At 38.6% G+C, this 16,639-nt stretch overlaps 1 pseudogene; it reads left to right on the top strand.

Moving 5' to 3' along the window:
• The first annotated feature begins 3,607 nt into the window (after positions 1–3,607).
• Positions 3,608–4,442, top strand: LOC109393971 (60S ribosomal protein L17 pseudogene; annotated as a pseudogene).
• The last annotated feature ends 12,197 nt before the right edge of the window (positions 4,443–16,639 follow it).

Genomic DNA, 16,639 nt, shown 5'->3' with positions numbered 1-16,639 from the left:
AGCTTGTCTTTGTGGAGCACCTGCTGAGTGCCTGAAACTTGACTATATTATCTCATTTCAAAGCATGGGAAAAAAGTTTGCTTATATCTACTCAAGATGTAACTCTATCTTTTAATTCCAAGATATAATTCCACATTTAAATGAGGAATTTAAAGACAAAAAATCTTTCAAATCCATTTATCTCTTCACTTATTTGTTCATTTATTCTTGTTTTTGATAAATAACTCTTAAGTACCAACTATGCATCAGGTGCCATGATAAGATCTAGAAATACAGCTATCAACAAGCCCACAAAGAGCTTAATATCTACTGTGGGAGGTAGAGATAATGCAAGTGATTCATTAAATAATTCTAGACAAATCACTGAGAATGGTTGGTTCCCGATGTGGTATTTGAGAGCAAGCAAATCCTTGGCCAAGACATCTTGGTTCCATACCTCATAGGATCCTGCCCATGAAGTCATCCCACATTCTGCTTAGATCATTTATAACAGATATAATCAGATCTGGAATTTTGATCAGATGAGAGACCAGATGGTATAAGAATAGGCAGAAGGAACAACACCACATTGTTTCCTCTGATATCTAGTGAAAATTTAGTAGTATCTCATTCTCACCCTCCCTCCCTTATCAAAATATGACTGTCCATTAAAATGCAATAAAAACAAATATAGAACTCATTCCTTTGCTAACTCCAAACAGAGCCACAGATGCCACTTGCATGAATGGCTAATAAACTGCTGATTTCCCACAATTTTGCCACCCTGACTTTGTCCACACACTTTTTAGTCACGATGTCAGGCATTATATGAACCTGTCCTGATCCCCATATCTTAAAGAGGATGTAAATTAACACTGTAGGGCCGGCTGAGTGGCACATTGGTTAGGACTTGGCTTGGGACACCAACTCTGAGCAGCAGGGCCCTGGTTCAGATCCCACATGAGGGCCAGTTATGCTGCACCCTCTACAGCTAAGATGGTGAACAACAGCTCAACCTGGAGCTGGGCTGCCATGAGTGGCGTGCCGGCAATGGCACAGGCTGCAGCCCCTGCTGCAGTGGGCTACCGTGAGCTACTGTGAGTGGCTGGCAGCTAGCGTGAGCAGCCGGCAGCTAGTGTGAGCACCGTGAGCCTCTGTGAGCGGCCATCCAATGGCCGGCAACCGATCTGCCTCACCCGGGAAGAGCGCAATGATAATACCAACAAGGGCCAGTGAAGCAACGTCCTCCACAACTAGACTGAAGAACAAATGGACAGCAACTTGTCTGTTCCCCTTCCCCGATTCCCCAGCGCTGTTCCCTCCCCCAAATCCCCAATAAAATCAATTAATTAATTAATTAACACTGTAGATTGCATATGGTTTCACAAAGATGTATGCCTGAGATAGAGGATGAAATCGCCTCTTCTAAAGGTTTGAGTTTTCTTTTAAATTGAGATTCGATTTTGTACTTGCTCCTCTGTTTCTTTTTGTTGTAGTGAGTTTTGCTTTTGCTTTGCTGAGGATGTAGGTTTTTTTCCTCAGAACTCTCACAGTCCAACTCCTGAGGATGGTGCCTTCTGCAGTGTCCATATACCAGTCCTACAAGGAACTGTCAACTTAGAAAAGACAGAAAATCAACACTGAACTAGATGACTCATTTTTTATCAGAAAATGAGCTACACTTGAAGCCTAACTGCTCTGCAACTCAGCTGAAAAGGGGAAGGTAAGAGGTCTGTGATGAAAGGTTTCCTAGAGACAATGAAAAGATATCTAAAGTGGATCAACAGGACAAACGCACCCAGACCTCATGTTTTCTGACACGAACAGACACTTTAGCAGCACAATAGCTTGTATTCACAAGATGTCAGGCTATTGAAAGCTTTCTTCAGACATTTTGAAATATCTCTCTAATGAGAAATTAAAGCTAAAAGAGTGATAGTATCAGAGAGATTATTTTCCCTACTTTCTGTAGATTGAGAAACAAAATCCCTGAATACTCTTTTGTGACTGGACTTATTGACCATTTTTGGAGGCTGGAGGAATTTCTTTATGTGGCTATTTAGAAGACTCAATTCAGGTGGGAAAGGTTGGTACCTGTCAGCTAACCCATCCTCCCTTGGGGAGAGTTCAAAAGGAAGAAGAGAGTGAACACTGATACGCAGTTCTTAGGAAGTGCTATTCACCTGGGTTCAGAGGTTGCTTTACTTTCACAATATCCTATTTTCATTTATTGAGCAACTGCACTCCACCAGGCACCTGATCAAGCATTGACCCAACTGAGATTTCAGCTCCAAAATCATATAAAGGAGACAGAAAGCAAAGGCAGAGAAAGATGAGAACTTGTGAATCCAATCTACCTAATTACACAGGAATCCTGGGTAAGCCATGGAGAGCCAGTCTTTTGTTCCCTTCCTAAAGAAGCAAGAAGCATAAATGACCCAGTGTGGAAATACAATGATTCAAAATTCAAATTACTTTTCTTCCAAGTAGATAAGCTGACTATCATGCAGCAGCCTGATTTGTGAAAACCTAATGCATTAAAACTCAAATTTATGTATGCTCTCAGAATATATTTAAGATTCTGAGGCTGCATGTCTTGGATCAGTGGTATGACCTAGTGTCTGGGGCCTGCTTTGTGACCGGCAGAGATCCTGACTGTGTCATTAATCACTGTGGTTCCATACCTGGCACTGTGCCCAAAACACAGTAGACTCTTAATAAATATGTGATGAATGAAGGAAAGAGAAAAGGAAAATAAAATAAATTAAACCCCAAATTATTATCAACATGTACTGGATGTCACTTACTTCTATCTAATTAAGATCTTGGTTTTTATCTTCCTGTTTTGACTTTCTTTTTGTCCAATTTGATAGACTGGAGATTCAAATTTTAAGAGTTTTCTCTCCATTTTGATTTTTAGATTAAGGCAGAGGGCAGATATCATGAATGTGACATTTTTGTCCCTCTTGCTGGTAGCCTCCAGTAGGACTTGGGGCTTCTCTCGATTCTTCTATCCACATTATCTACTCTTTCTCTGCCCCAAAAATGTGGACAGGCCCGTTTTCAGAGAGAAGAAGCTCATACAGGAGCATAACAATCAGCCGCTATTGGGCAGACACTTCCATGGGCCAAAGCAGTTACAGAACACAAGGGATGTTCTGGCCAGCTCTTTTCTTCCCCTGCTTCTGCACTCTGGGGACTCTCTCACTCTTAGAACCCTAGGAGAATAAAGCAAGTACCGGAGCCCGCTCCCTCTATCTCACTCCATACCCCCTACCCTTCTCTTCTCTTCTCCACTTGTTCATGCTGTCTTTACTTCCTGCTTCTTCTTCCTGGCCAGAGTGACTGTATCCATCTTCCTGTTCTCAGACACTCCCCTCCTCCCAGGAGGTGAGGAAGCTGAAGCTGGTGCAACTCCCTTTCCAGATCTCTGTTGGTTATATCCCCTAAGTTGCTCAGTCCATTCAGACCTAAGCATGAGTGAATTAGGCGGCTGGCTATCCTCAAGATGAATTTTAGATTCCCTTAAACCTCTCTTTCACAAAAACCTCTGTCCAGCAGCCTGACTTGACAGCATGCTCTTCCCCTAACTAGTTTAATAACCTATCAGTCCCTCACTGAAGCGACAATGCAGAGGATCATCCACTATGAAGAGGTCCATGCTATCTGTCATGGAAGGATGCAGTACTTAATATTGGGTTGTCGGAGAAGACATGACATATTTTTTCTATGTTTTCCATTGCAAAAATGTGTCATGACTTTTCCAACAACCCAATAGATTGGCGGTATAGCATAATGATTAATAGTATGGACTATGAAGTCAGGCTGACTGAGTTTGAACTCCAGGCCTTTGTTTATTAGCAGTAAGACTTTGAGCATGGCCTCTTTCTCTTCCCGTAAGCAGCCTAAGGTGACCTTTGAGAATTGTTTGCTATTCTCTTGACCCAGAAAACCCCACAAAATCATGTAAATTGAGAGGTTCAAATCTTCATGTTCATTTTAAGAACACTTGTGAAACTGCCCAGGCCATTAAGGGTATGCGTATCCAAAAAACCACCAAGTATCTAAAGGATGTCATGTTACAAAAGCAATGTGTGCCATTCTGTCATTACAATAGTAGAGTTGGGAGGTATGTCCAGGCCCAACAGTGGGGTTGGACGCAGGGTCATTGGCCCAAAAAAATGCAGAATTTTTACTGCACATGTTTAAAAATGCAGAGAGTACTGCTGAACTTAAGGGTTTAGAACTTAAGGGTCATTGAACATATCCAGGTGAACAAAGCTCCCAGGATGCAGTGCAGAACTCACAGAGCTCACGGGCATGTTAACCCTCCCATGAGCTCCCCCTGCCACACTGAGGTGATCCTAACTGAGAAAGAGTAGATTGTTTTGAAACCAAAAGAGGAGGCTACACATTAGAAAAAGATCTCCCAGAAGAAACAAAAACTTATGGCCCAGGAGTAAATTCAGCATCAAATAAATGCTAATAAAAGTTTGGAGGGAAAAAAAACTTTGAGCATGTTACTTCTCTCTGTTCCTCAGTTTCCTCATCTGTAAAATGGAGATAAGTATAGTACCTACCCCATAAAGTTGTTATAATGATTAAATGAGCATAGTAGGTAGGTAGATAGATAGACAAAATTAATTAATACCAGTCCTTAACATTTAGAAGCTGGCCTGGTACTCCTAGATCATGTATTCTGTTGAACATAAAAAATCCCATAAAATGCCAACCTCAGACACATTTACTCTGAAACCATGACAAAGTAAGAAAAAACAAAGCCACTTCATAATTTTGTCTAAGAATAGACAAAAACAAGGTCACTGCACTGCTCAAAAAAATACCAAACACCCCCCACTCTTGGCTAAAATGAGTGACTGCTACTTCTTTACCAATGACAGCTTTATTCTGGCTCTAATCTCCCCTCCCTATAGATAAGATTTAATGAGATCATAGAATGGCCCTGTTTTTTGACAGCATCCAATTTAGAAGTCCCTGCTTCTTTAGGCCTTCCCCCAAATCCTTCAATTCGATCCTAAACCCATTATTAAGTTCTTCTACTACTCTATTATTGAGACACCCCCCCCCCCAGTTCCCTTGTGTTCTCCCACTTGGCAATTAGTAATAAACTCACCTAGTTCTTGTTCAACTTCTGGTGTCACTGTGGTGTTTGGCTGATGGGTACTGATGATATATAGATAGGAAAGAATGAGAGAGCGAGAGTGAGAGCGAGAGCGCGCGCGCGCGCGCGCGCGCGCGCGCGCGCGCGAGAGAGAGAGAGAGAGAGAGACAGAGAGAGAGAGACAGAGAGAGAGAGAGAGAGACAGAGAGAGAGCGATCGCCTGTTGGCACACACAGTTAAGTGTTTGAAAAATCTTTCCTATCATTACTATTATACATACCTTGAGAATATTAAGTATAGGACAGGGGAATCATGTGAAACAAAATAACCAAGAAGGAGATCCAAAGGTCAGGCCTATCAATCAAATAATAAGAATAAAGCATGTGTCTATGACAGAAAGTCAGTCCCTAGAATAAGTGCCACAGAGCTCATAGGGATTTGTGGTCAGTAAATAAGATACATTGAAAGTATTAACACAACGCCTGGCACATAGAAAGCATGTGAAAACTTAGTTTTTGTTTTGTTTTGTTTTGCTTTTCTGTCATCTTAATCAAATGCTCAGGAATCCCACTTGGGAATAAGATGACGTTGGCTTTCAGTTTATACAGTGTGAGTCCATGAAAGACAAAAATGCTCCTTCTACACAGAAACAGCACATAACAAAGTCCTCAGGGGTTCTACTTTCCGAAAGCACTTGGCATTTTTGTCTGTAACTGGAAAGCACAAATATGGTTTTGCACAGCAATCGTATCACCATTATTTGGCATTCTGTGGTACGGCCCTGTGACAGTCATTTGCAGTGTAAATTCAAGTCACATCCCAGCAATTTTGCTATCACTCTTACTGTAAAGTCACCTTGCAGGTTTCCTCTGCAAGGCTGTGATTATTTTTCAACTTTATTGCTAACCTGATTTGTTTTCCATTTGTTTATTGATGAATTTTGCTGTTAACCAGAAATATTTGTTCAGTGGCTAGTAGCAAGCCCAGGGAATTGTTACAGGACAAACCTTGTGAGCTGGCAGGAATCACAGGTAAAATTAATGTGGATCCAGCTCACATTGTTCATTCCACAGCCTGTGTTCCAAGCACTTATCATTTTACTCCACTGATAAGAGTGGCAAGCTCACAATAAAGTCATGGAGAGTGAAAAACAATATATCTGTGCCCATTATTTATTCATGCCCAAGCCACACAGATGAAAAATACTAACCATTAACACCAGAACAGCAATCTTTTATGTTAATTGGGCCATTGCTTTCTTCACCATTCACTTCAGTAGCATGCTACATGCAGCAAACAAAGGGTAGTTTGATAATTAGATGAGAGAAAATAGTTTCTGACTTCTAATGTCCATTTTGTTGGAATAAAATATACACCCAGTGTAAACTCAGTTCAAACTAGTTGCCAGGGATTAAGGGATTATACCCAGGTTTTTAAAGTTAATTGCTCATTCTTTTGTGATATGACCATAGTGAAGAAATACTTAAAATAGAATCATATTAAAATTTCTATTGTTTTACATCCCTCCAAAAAAGACTCGCTATTAATATTTTAATGTATGTTGTCTTCTTTTTTTTTTTAGTGTCCAGGGTTTATTTTACACATATACATTTATATATACAATCAGTACTGTATGGGTGGATTTCATTTCACATCCATGAATTCAATCAACTGCATAACAAAAATATTCAGAAAAATAAATTCCAGAAAGTTCCAAAAAGAAAACTTGAATTTACCAAGTACTGAACACTACACTGAATCCACATAAATAAAGTGAAATGTGGGCATACTGTGCTGTAGCCTATAAGGCAAATACTACACCATTTTATATAAGGAACTTGAGCATCTACGGATTTTGATATCTCTGGGGTTTCTAGAACAAATCCCCCTTGAATACTGAGGGATGACTCTACCTATATGTGTGTGTGTGTGTGTGTGTGTGTATGTGTACTTGTATTCATATCATACATACAATTTTAAGAAAAAAATGTTCTCCACCTAGTATAGTCTGTCCATATTTGCCAAGTATTTGGAGACTTGAGGAATACCCCGGTTCTACCTACAATTTTTTTTTAATTTTGCTCTTTCTTCATATGTTTAGTCTTCTTACTGTATAAATGCTGCAATAGAATTTGACTATGCCCCTTTAATATTACATTATGTCCCCCCTCACATCTGTTATATATCCTGTTTCTCAAAAGGCATTATCTAACAACATTGGGGGGAAATCATTCACATAATTGCTTACACAGCTGTGGAGATTTCAATACTGAAATTATGCACTTCTGTGTGTGCCACTGCTTAAAGGAGGAGAGTGCTGACTAAACTTCTGCACAGGTAGGCACTCCTCAGTCCCATGGAGCTCCTGGAAGGGACGTGTGGAGAATCACTTGTATCAATAAGGCAGACACCACAGTGGGAGATAACGTACAAAGAACAGGGGGAGCTCAAGAAAAAAGATAGAACTGAAGAATAATTTCTCAAAAAGAAACCCAACAACCCAAAGGAGCACTGTAACTTGTCACACAGGATCCCATGACTGGAAAGGATTAGAAAAGTTTCTGTATAATGAGGGGGCAATTAGAGCAAGTTTAAGGCAGTCTTGTTATTTATGATTGAGCAAGGTCAACATGATTACCTCTCTTCCATTATTTATAAGTTTGTAGGTAATTACTATAAATTCTAGGTGTTTTGTATGTGATAATAGAACTCATGATAATGTTATTTTAAGTCCTCATGATGCATACATCTGTTTCCCCCCAAATTTCAATCATTAAACCAAAAAATACTCACAGTATGCTCTGAAATTAATCAAGAGAAAGAGCTAAATAATTTTTGGCATACTCAAAAATTTTAAAAACAGCACAGGATAATGAAAAGCATAGTTACTGTTATTCGCTATTCTTTGCTTATGGAAAACAATTTTAAAAAGCAGTTTACATCACACTCTTGGCTTGAGTATTTTTTTTTGAAATGTCTCTTTTGGTTGCCACTAAAAATTAAACACACAACTCCTATGATTAATGTCAATGTTTGTGGTAAAATGAGTCAATTATTAAATCTGTTATACCCCTGACATGCAGGAATGAACAATGGGGGAGCACTGTCCTCTAAATTTGTATGACTAACATTTCCACTTTGATGGGGGAGTTAGCTTATAGCATCTGTTTCAGACACATGAAAATTCAATTAAACTATCAGCTACCAGAATTACCATGGAGCAAATATCAACATAGGAAACCATGACCTAATTATATTATGAATTTTAAACTGGAGATAAAAGCTACATTTCAAGTTAGTCACATTGACTGACTCATTTCCCAGAAAGCTAATAAATATTTTTAAAATAAGATATTCTCTGGAAATATAGGCAAAAAAGAATTTTCTATTTATTATTGTTTTTTTTCAGATCCCTCTAAAATACAATTTAATAATAAAAATATAAGTTTGAGTAAAAGAAGAGCAGGCATCAGATTAAGAGACAGGAGGTTTAATTGGAAGATAGAGCAAAAGTTTCTATAGTTCTGCTCTAGGAAATAAGGAGGACAATGAATCAAAAATTTCACAGCCTTGGAACTCTATTCCCACTTGCTCTCTGACTACAAAGGAGAAGAGATATGCTACGTGAGTGCGAAGGACAGAGCCAGGTCAGGGAAACAGTAGGCTGTAACACGAAGGAAACTACCCAGGCAGAGCTAAAGCTAGGCAGTCTGTGGGGATTCATGCCACCAGATTGAGAGTTTCTCCCATTGGAACTGAGCTGAGAATGTTAAAAAGAGGTTATCTGTTACTCTTCTTATTCAAATTGTATGTGCAGTCATGGTCACAGAGACTTGAAGCAATACTGGGAGGCGGAATCCTAACAGCAAGATAGAGGCCAGCTGCCGTCCTCACAGAATACACCAGGTGGGATCTCACCTACCATGTCCAAGGCATGATGTCCTCTCATCCCCCGACTTGTAGAACTTATGAATTCTATCTTCTCTACTGATTGCTACTCAAAATTGATTTGTTTCTTACTAAACAAATCACTAAAATAGGTAACTGAGGACAAAAGATTTTATGAAGTGATAACACAGTCTCAACCAGATACAAGTCTTGAATAGTATTAATCTAGTTATAAAACCCCGAGTCTCACTGCTCCACACGTTTATCCTACACAGCCAATATTCCAGCCACACTGAACATTTCACATCGCCCAAAGCCTTTGCTCGTGCTGGCTGCTAGTTCTGTGCCAGATGTGCCTCCTGTCCAAGTGGTCAACTCCTAGTCCCACTTTAATATCTGATTCAAATATCTAACAGCAGATTGTTACCTCCTCTATGCTCCCAGAACATTTTTACACACATACTGTATCATAGCCCCTTAGCATACTGTATGCTGACTTATATATGTATTCCCGTGTTTTTTTTTATTATGAGCTCGATGAAAAAAGAGACCTAGAGGCAAAGATGAATCAATTCACATAATATGGTCCTTAATAGAAGTATCTTTAACTACTCTGGCCTTTACTCAGAGTAGGAATACCTGGTGGAATGAAAAGGTTTATTTCTATTTCCTTGCTGAGACCCTTTTCTTAAGAATGAGCAGACCAAGCTCTCATTCTAGCATGAAATGGGACTGAGCACCAGGATAGTCTATTAAAAAGACTGGCTACACATGGGGAAGAGACCACAGTTAATACTCAAAGAGGTGCTCAATTTACTTCTAAGGACCCCCCATACAATGAAAAAGAGGGCTCTAGAATAATTCCAGGCCATTTACTCTGGACAGCTAATTAAAGCTATATACAGAGGATGCCCAAAACATGTATACACATTTTAAGAAATGAAAAAAACTGCATTAAAATTGTAATACAATGAATGACACTAGCATGCATTTGATTAATGCCATCTTTTGAGGGAATACCATACTACACATTGCTACCATAATTCAGTTCAACTTCAAAAAGTAATACATAGATAACATCTCTTAAAACGTGTACATTTTTTTTGGCATCCCTGGTATGACAGGGATTGATACCTATAACAATAATCTAGGGATGAACTCCCAGTCCTAGGTCAAACCGAATCTTTAAACTGTGATCATGGCACACAGAACTAGCTGATCAAAATGCATGCCTATTTCAGAACTGCTATAACAGTGAATGAAAATTCACAGCATTTTTTCATTTTTGTAGTAGTCCATACTGTCCTCTCTAAGCCCAATAAGCCAAGAAGGGCCTTTTTTGTCATGTATAAGGCATTAAAAGAGCTGAACTGAAAAAAAGCAGATAGTTACCAGATTTCAATGGAAATAGACTAGGGAAAGTCAAAGGACCTACATCTTCACGAAGACACTTGATATTTTTTCTGCCTGTATGCTCAGGACATTTAAAATAAGATCCCTGTAACCAGCAAGCTAGTCAGTGAATTGTAGTGTTCTCACTAATAATTCAAGTTCAGAGGCTTCCTCATTGCTGCTCATGTACACTGTATTTCTGTTACTAAGGGATTGTACCCATTGAAGGAAAAGTGGTTCTACAGATTTTTCAACATGTAAAAACCCAGAAAAAGATCATTTGAAATTGGGTCAAAAATTCTTTTAAATATACCATATATAGATTATAGAAAGTTGTCTATACTTTCAGGCTATAATTCCTTTCCTCCCAACCTCTCTTAAACCCACTGCACTCAGGATCTTGCTCAGGTCCTCCCTTATTCTTCTCAACGTCACCAGTGACCTCCATGTTGCTGTACCTAACGGTCAATTCTCAGTCTTAATCTTATGGATCTACCAACAGTATTAACACATCAATCACTTTCTCCTCCTAAACATATTTTCTTCACTTGGCTTCCTGGATACCACTCTCTCCTGGTTCTCCTTCTCATTCTCTCTTGCTGGCTCCTCCTTTTCCTCAGCCTTTAACACGGGAGTGCCCCAGGGCTCCGTCCTTGCTTCTGTTCCCTTCTCTATCTACACTCACTCCCTCGGAGATCTTACCTAGTCTCAGCCCTTTGACCATCCGCATGCCAATGAGTCTCAAACATGTATAAACATTGGACGCACGACATAGACTTCTTCCCCAAATTCCAGGCTCAGCCATCCCCTGCCTATTCAACATCTCCATTTGCATGTGTCTGATAAAAATGTCAAACTTAACATGTCTGCAACTGAATTTCTGATCTTCTCCCCAAAATCGATTCTATCTTTAGCCTTCTCTCTCCCTGTTGTTAGCAATGTCCTGTCCATTTGCTCAGGCCATAAATTGCAGGCATCTCTGACTGTTTCTTTCTGTGACTCCACATCTAATTAAGAAGCCAATACTTTTGGTTCTACCCTCAAAATATGAATGAGAGAACCAACCATTCCAGAAATATCTATGGGGGGAAAAACATAATTCATTATACTGAAATACAATTTAAGCATTACATCATGCCCATCCTCACATGGATCTCTGTACCACGTAATGAACCTATTAAACAATCTGCATATGCCCTCTGAAACTATTGTTTTTGAGTTTCTTTTCCGAACATACTAAACAAAAGAAAATTAAGTTTTGGTTTACTCTCTGCTGTTTTATTAATATCTGTCTTCACAGATGCTAATGTCTCACAGCAGGTTTATTATTAGAAAGTGACTATTTTTTTCCCAAAAGAGCATAATACTATTTATTTGGCACTTCAGAAAGCCTATTAACACAACTTAAGGTATGTGAGGATAATCAAGGACATACCATTTTTAGTTTAGTATATGCCTGCATGGTAATTAGTAAGAAAAAAATTCACTTATTACCATCTCTTAATATTTACGCATTTCTCTTTTTTCTCTTTCTATTAAGTGATAAGATGCATATTTATGCTCTAGAGTAAACGTAGTCTCTTATTTTCTCTGCATTTATAAAACACATTTTGCATCGAATGGGCTATGAATTAAAAACAGAGCATAACAACAAATTCATCTCCATGTTCTATAGAAAAGAGTGAAAGAACTGAACTTCTTCTCATCTCTTGCATTTATTAATCCATTCAACAAACACATATAAAGTTGCTAGGAACTGGTGACTCAACAGTACTCAAGACAGATGTAGTTTCTGTCCTTCAGTAGAACTTACAGTCTAGGGATAATTATAGACAAAGAAATAGACTATTATGCTATAATTTAAACCAGGCTAAGATAGGTGAGGAACAGAGTGTCATAGAACACCAAATTCAGGATGTCAGCAAAGGCCTCTTAGAGAAAGTAGCTCGCAAGTTATGATCTGAAGAATAAGTAGGAAGAGCCAGCTTGTCAGAGAGAAGAGGCTAGTGTTTTAAGCAGAGGGAATATCATGTGCAAAGAACAGAGGTGAAAGAACATCTTTAAAAAAAATGCTAAAAGCTCAAAGTGTTCAAAGGAAAGGAGTAGTGAGAAAATGAAGCTGAAAAGGTAAACTGGAGCCAGTTCTAAGCCATGGCAAAGAACATGCAGTTTGTAGTAAGGGCAACAGAGAAACTGTCCTAGGCCGCTCAGGCTACTATAAAAAAAGTACCATAGACTGGGAGGGGCTTAAACAACTAACATTTATTTCTCACAGTTTTAGAGGCTGGGAAGTCCAAGATGAAGGCATCTGCAGACTAGGTGTTTGGTGTGGGCCTGCTTCCTGTTTCATAGGTGGCCATCTTCTCACTGTGTCCTCACGTGGCAGAAGGGGTGAAGGACCTCTCTCAGGTATCTTTTATAAGGGCACTAATTCCATTCATGAGGGCTCTACCCTCATGACCTAATCACCTCCCAAAGGCCCTGCCTCTAAATACCATCATATTGGGGTTAGGATTTTAACATGTGAATTGAGGGGGAAACAAACATTCAATCTATGGCAGAAACCTTAAGCATGACAGTGAGCAATCAAATGTGTGTTTGTTTCAGAAAGCTCACTCTCATTGCACTGTAAACAAGACACTAACAGAGGGGAAAATCAGAAGCAGGAAAACAGGCAACAGTTGACATAATATTGGAGAGAAATGATGGACGTCTGAACTAAAAGAATGAGAATAGTAATATCATGTTTCCCCAAAATAAGACCTAACCAGAAAAGAAGCCCTAGCATGATTTTTCTAGATGCTCGTAATATAAGCCCCACCCCAAACATAAGCCCCAGTTAAGATTGCCAGCCAGACATGACTGTTTGAATAAATGTAGATTTTTGTACATGTATAAATGAATAAATGTAGATTATTGGAGCAAACATCAATATAAAACCCGGTCTTATTTTCGGGGAAACAGGGTAGAGAGAACAAACAAGAGAGATTCTACAAGTCTAAATCATTGCCAACTAGAATTTTGGCTGCCCAGGGGATTTTAAATTCTAACACATTTACTCAACAGTACTTTCTGAGCACCTATTATCAAGGTATGCAAAGCATCATCTGTAATCTAGGACTCAAAGAAATTAATTAAATTAATTAAGGTCACACAGATAATTACTGACATAACTGAGTATAATACAAGTCTTCCAGTCCAGTGATTACAGTTCAAAGTTTTCTATGTGAGAATATTAGTTATTGCAATAAAATGAATTCATAGTCATCCATCTAAAATGCCACAGAAGTAAGGTTGTGAACTACAATGTTTACAGTGAGCTTAATTCTGATCTTTACAATTCACATTTTAGAAATATAATTTGATTGAGCACCATCCCTCAAATAGTTGAAGTCCTTTTAAATTAGTCTGTACATACAATTGCACCTCCAACCAAGAGCCTAATATTGTTTGCCAGAGACTGCCTCTAGCCATGCCCATCCATTGTTAGAGCCACTAGCAGACAAATTTATCACATACATTAACCTGCTGCCTTGAATGGAAGGTTACTGAAATAATGACTATGAGTATCAAAATCATGAATAAAATATGGGAATCTGGTTTGCAAGTTATGAAGTTCTCTTATCAAGCCTGCAGACTAAATGTGCCCTCAAAGGTGATGCTCCCACCTTGGGTGACATAGATGAATGATGATGCTTATTTTAAAAAAGGAGAGAAAAGCAGATTAGCACCTTAGGTTGAATTCTGTTGGCCTTGTTATCAGTTGGATCCAAATAAAATGTGTTAATTTTTCTGTGTTTTCTCAGAGTTCAGCTGTGAAAATGGAGGTGTTTTGTGAAGCAAAGATAAAAAGTGAAGATAAAATAGGTACTTTCAAGAGACAAAAAAAAAAAAGATGGCAAGTGAAAAGAGAGAATATTTTGGTTAATACCACATTTTTCAATATATATCCTTAGTTTGCTTAGAGAGAGTGAGACACGAGAAATACAAGGCGATTTGCTGGTTATGTATGGTGGGTGGAGGAAAAAGTGGAGTATTGCCCTATATAAAAAAAAAAGGCATGAAGTTTAACATATAAAATATATGTTTAGACTCCTGGGTTGAATTATCTGGGTAAGCCTTGATGAAGCCCTAAATATCTTTGAGCAGTTCTGCCAAATCCCTCCAAATGCAGTCATAAATTAAACATGACAGAAAAACTAGAAATTGCAAGAAGCACCAAGTCTTACCAAAAGAGTTCAAAGTAAGCAGACATTGACTGACCCTTGCCAAGTACTGCACTGAGTTGTCAGACACAAGAAGATTCACTTGAGATCAGCCTGACTTCTGGAGCAACTTAGAGGGTCTGTGGTGCTGCATCTGGGAGTCACTTCTTTTGTTTGCAAGTGCTGGGTAGGTTTGTATTTACAGAGGATGCAAAAATTTACCAATTCTTTACCTAATTTGTAAGTGTGATTATTCATGAATGAATTGGTATCTTTGTACTTAGTGAAGAAGAGAATCACGCAGGTAAAATATTCATGTGCCATAAGATAAGGAAGTATTTTTATATTACTTTAGAGGACTAAGTGCTTGCACGTACTTTAAAAGTACCCATTTGGAACTTAACATGAGAGTATCAGGGTGGTGACAGCCCACTCAAAGAGAAATGCCCAGTCTTACTCCCCATTAGAGTCCTAACTATAGAAAATAAAAGGATGCATACACCTTCTGATATCTACCTTAAAGGTTACAGATTAAGAAAAATTAGTCCTAACTCCTGTTTTTAACTCAAAAAGAATTTATTTCAGCCCTTTAAGAGTTTTATTATATTTTTATCTATAGTTCATCATTTAACAATTTCATTTACTCTTTACAGCAGCCCTAAAAATGTGGATTAACTGTCTTCAGGCTGAGAAACAAGATAGCTTTATCTGAGAATTTATTTATTCAATAACTATTTATCTGTCTGGCTTGCTGGAGGTCATACAGTGAGTAATTGGTGGCATTGGAATTGTTGCCAGATCTGGTTTTAGAAGTTTTTGAGTCTCACAGACTTATGTTAGAATCTCTGTGGTTTAGTAACACTGGGAACTGGGAAGAGTTCCTAAATTCTTTCAGATTCATTTTTATCCTCTACGAAATGGGTCTAATAATAGTACTCACTCCATACTTCATGAGAAAAGGTATGTAAATGGTTCAAGTGGTGGCCTTCAGGGGGAATTCTATGAGACTTTCCCTTTCCTGCATCCCAAAAAGGAGACCCCTGTAGTTACAGCAGATTTTATAATAATAATAATAATAAATAAATAAATAAATAAATAAATGGCACTATACCACAATGTGAAGTCACTTAGTAAAATTAAATGATCCTTGTTCCTAGTCTGACCTTATTCTCATCTTTGTTTCTTCCATTGTATCTGAGTGGGAAGACTACCCAAGGTCTACTTGAGCCTGCCCTCTTTTACCCCATCTCTTTGCCCACCATCCCCTACCCCCTTCTCCTGAATACATGGCAAGGGTGACAGAATGGGCCTAGGCCACTTCAGTTCTGAGTACAGTGGAAGCCAACTTTCTTGACCTATCTTTAGCACCCCTTCCTGTACCTGCCTAATCTGTTTTGGATGTCCTTTCCTCCAACTAATGAGAAAGACAGACAACTCCAGTTAGGGCTCAGGGAAAGTAGCAAGAACAGGTCTTACACTGTTTTCTTCCCAGACTTTTTGATCTTAAAGCTCTTAGGAAAGAAGCAACCCTCCCTGTGGCCCAGCCTAACTTAAGGAACCAATGTCCTGTGTGATAAATGGCTAGTATGCCCCGCCTTGACTTCTCTGAGCATGGACCTTCCTCAGAGACTTCATACCAAGAAGCAAGGCTGGGCCAAGGCTGAGGTCCTGTAATCTTTGGTGTTTGGCCTAAGACCACTATGATAATCTTCCATTATTATTTCAATATTTGTTGAAATTATTAACTATTTGTCCCCTAGTCTTAATTTCTATGATATGGGAGAAACTCAGCAGTTTAGCTCATCTACATATTTTATTATTTTAGTGACTGCTCTCACTTATAGGATCAATGTTGCACTAAAACAAATTAGTTTTAAATCCCTCTTTCTTATTAGAAAATAATTTGCAATGTAGAACATATTAAGAAAACATTTTCTGTGTATAATTTCAAGTCATTGGAAATAATACAGTATTTTTATAATGCATATGCAAACTTTTCACTAATGTACATGGGTCTTTCTCCTAGTTAATCACAAATAGTGCTTCATTGACT

Source organism: Hipposideros armiger, unplaced genomic scaffold (assembly GCF_001890085.2).
Source record: "Hipposideros armiger isolate ML-2016 unplaced genomic scaffold, ASM189008v1 scaffold_402, whole genome shotgun sequence".
NCBI lineage: Eukaryota > Metazoa > Chordata > Mammalia > Chiroptera > Hipposideridae > Hipposideros > Hipposideros armiger.
The sequence above is the reverse complement of the archived record's forward strand: the minus strand, read 5'-3'. Positions and strand labels throughout refer to the sequence as shown.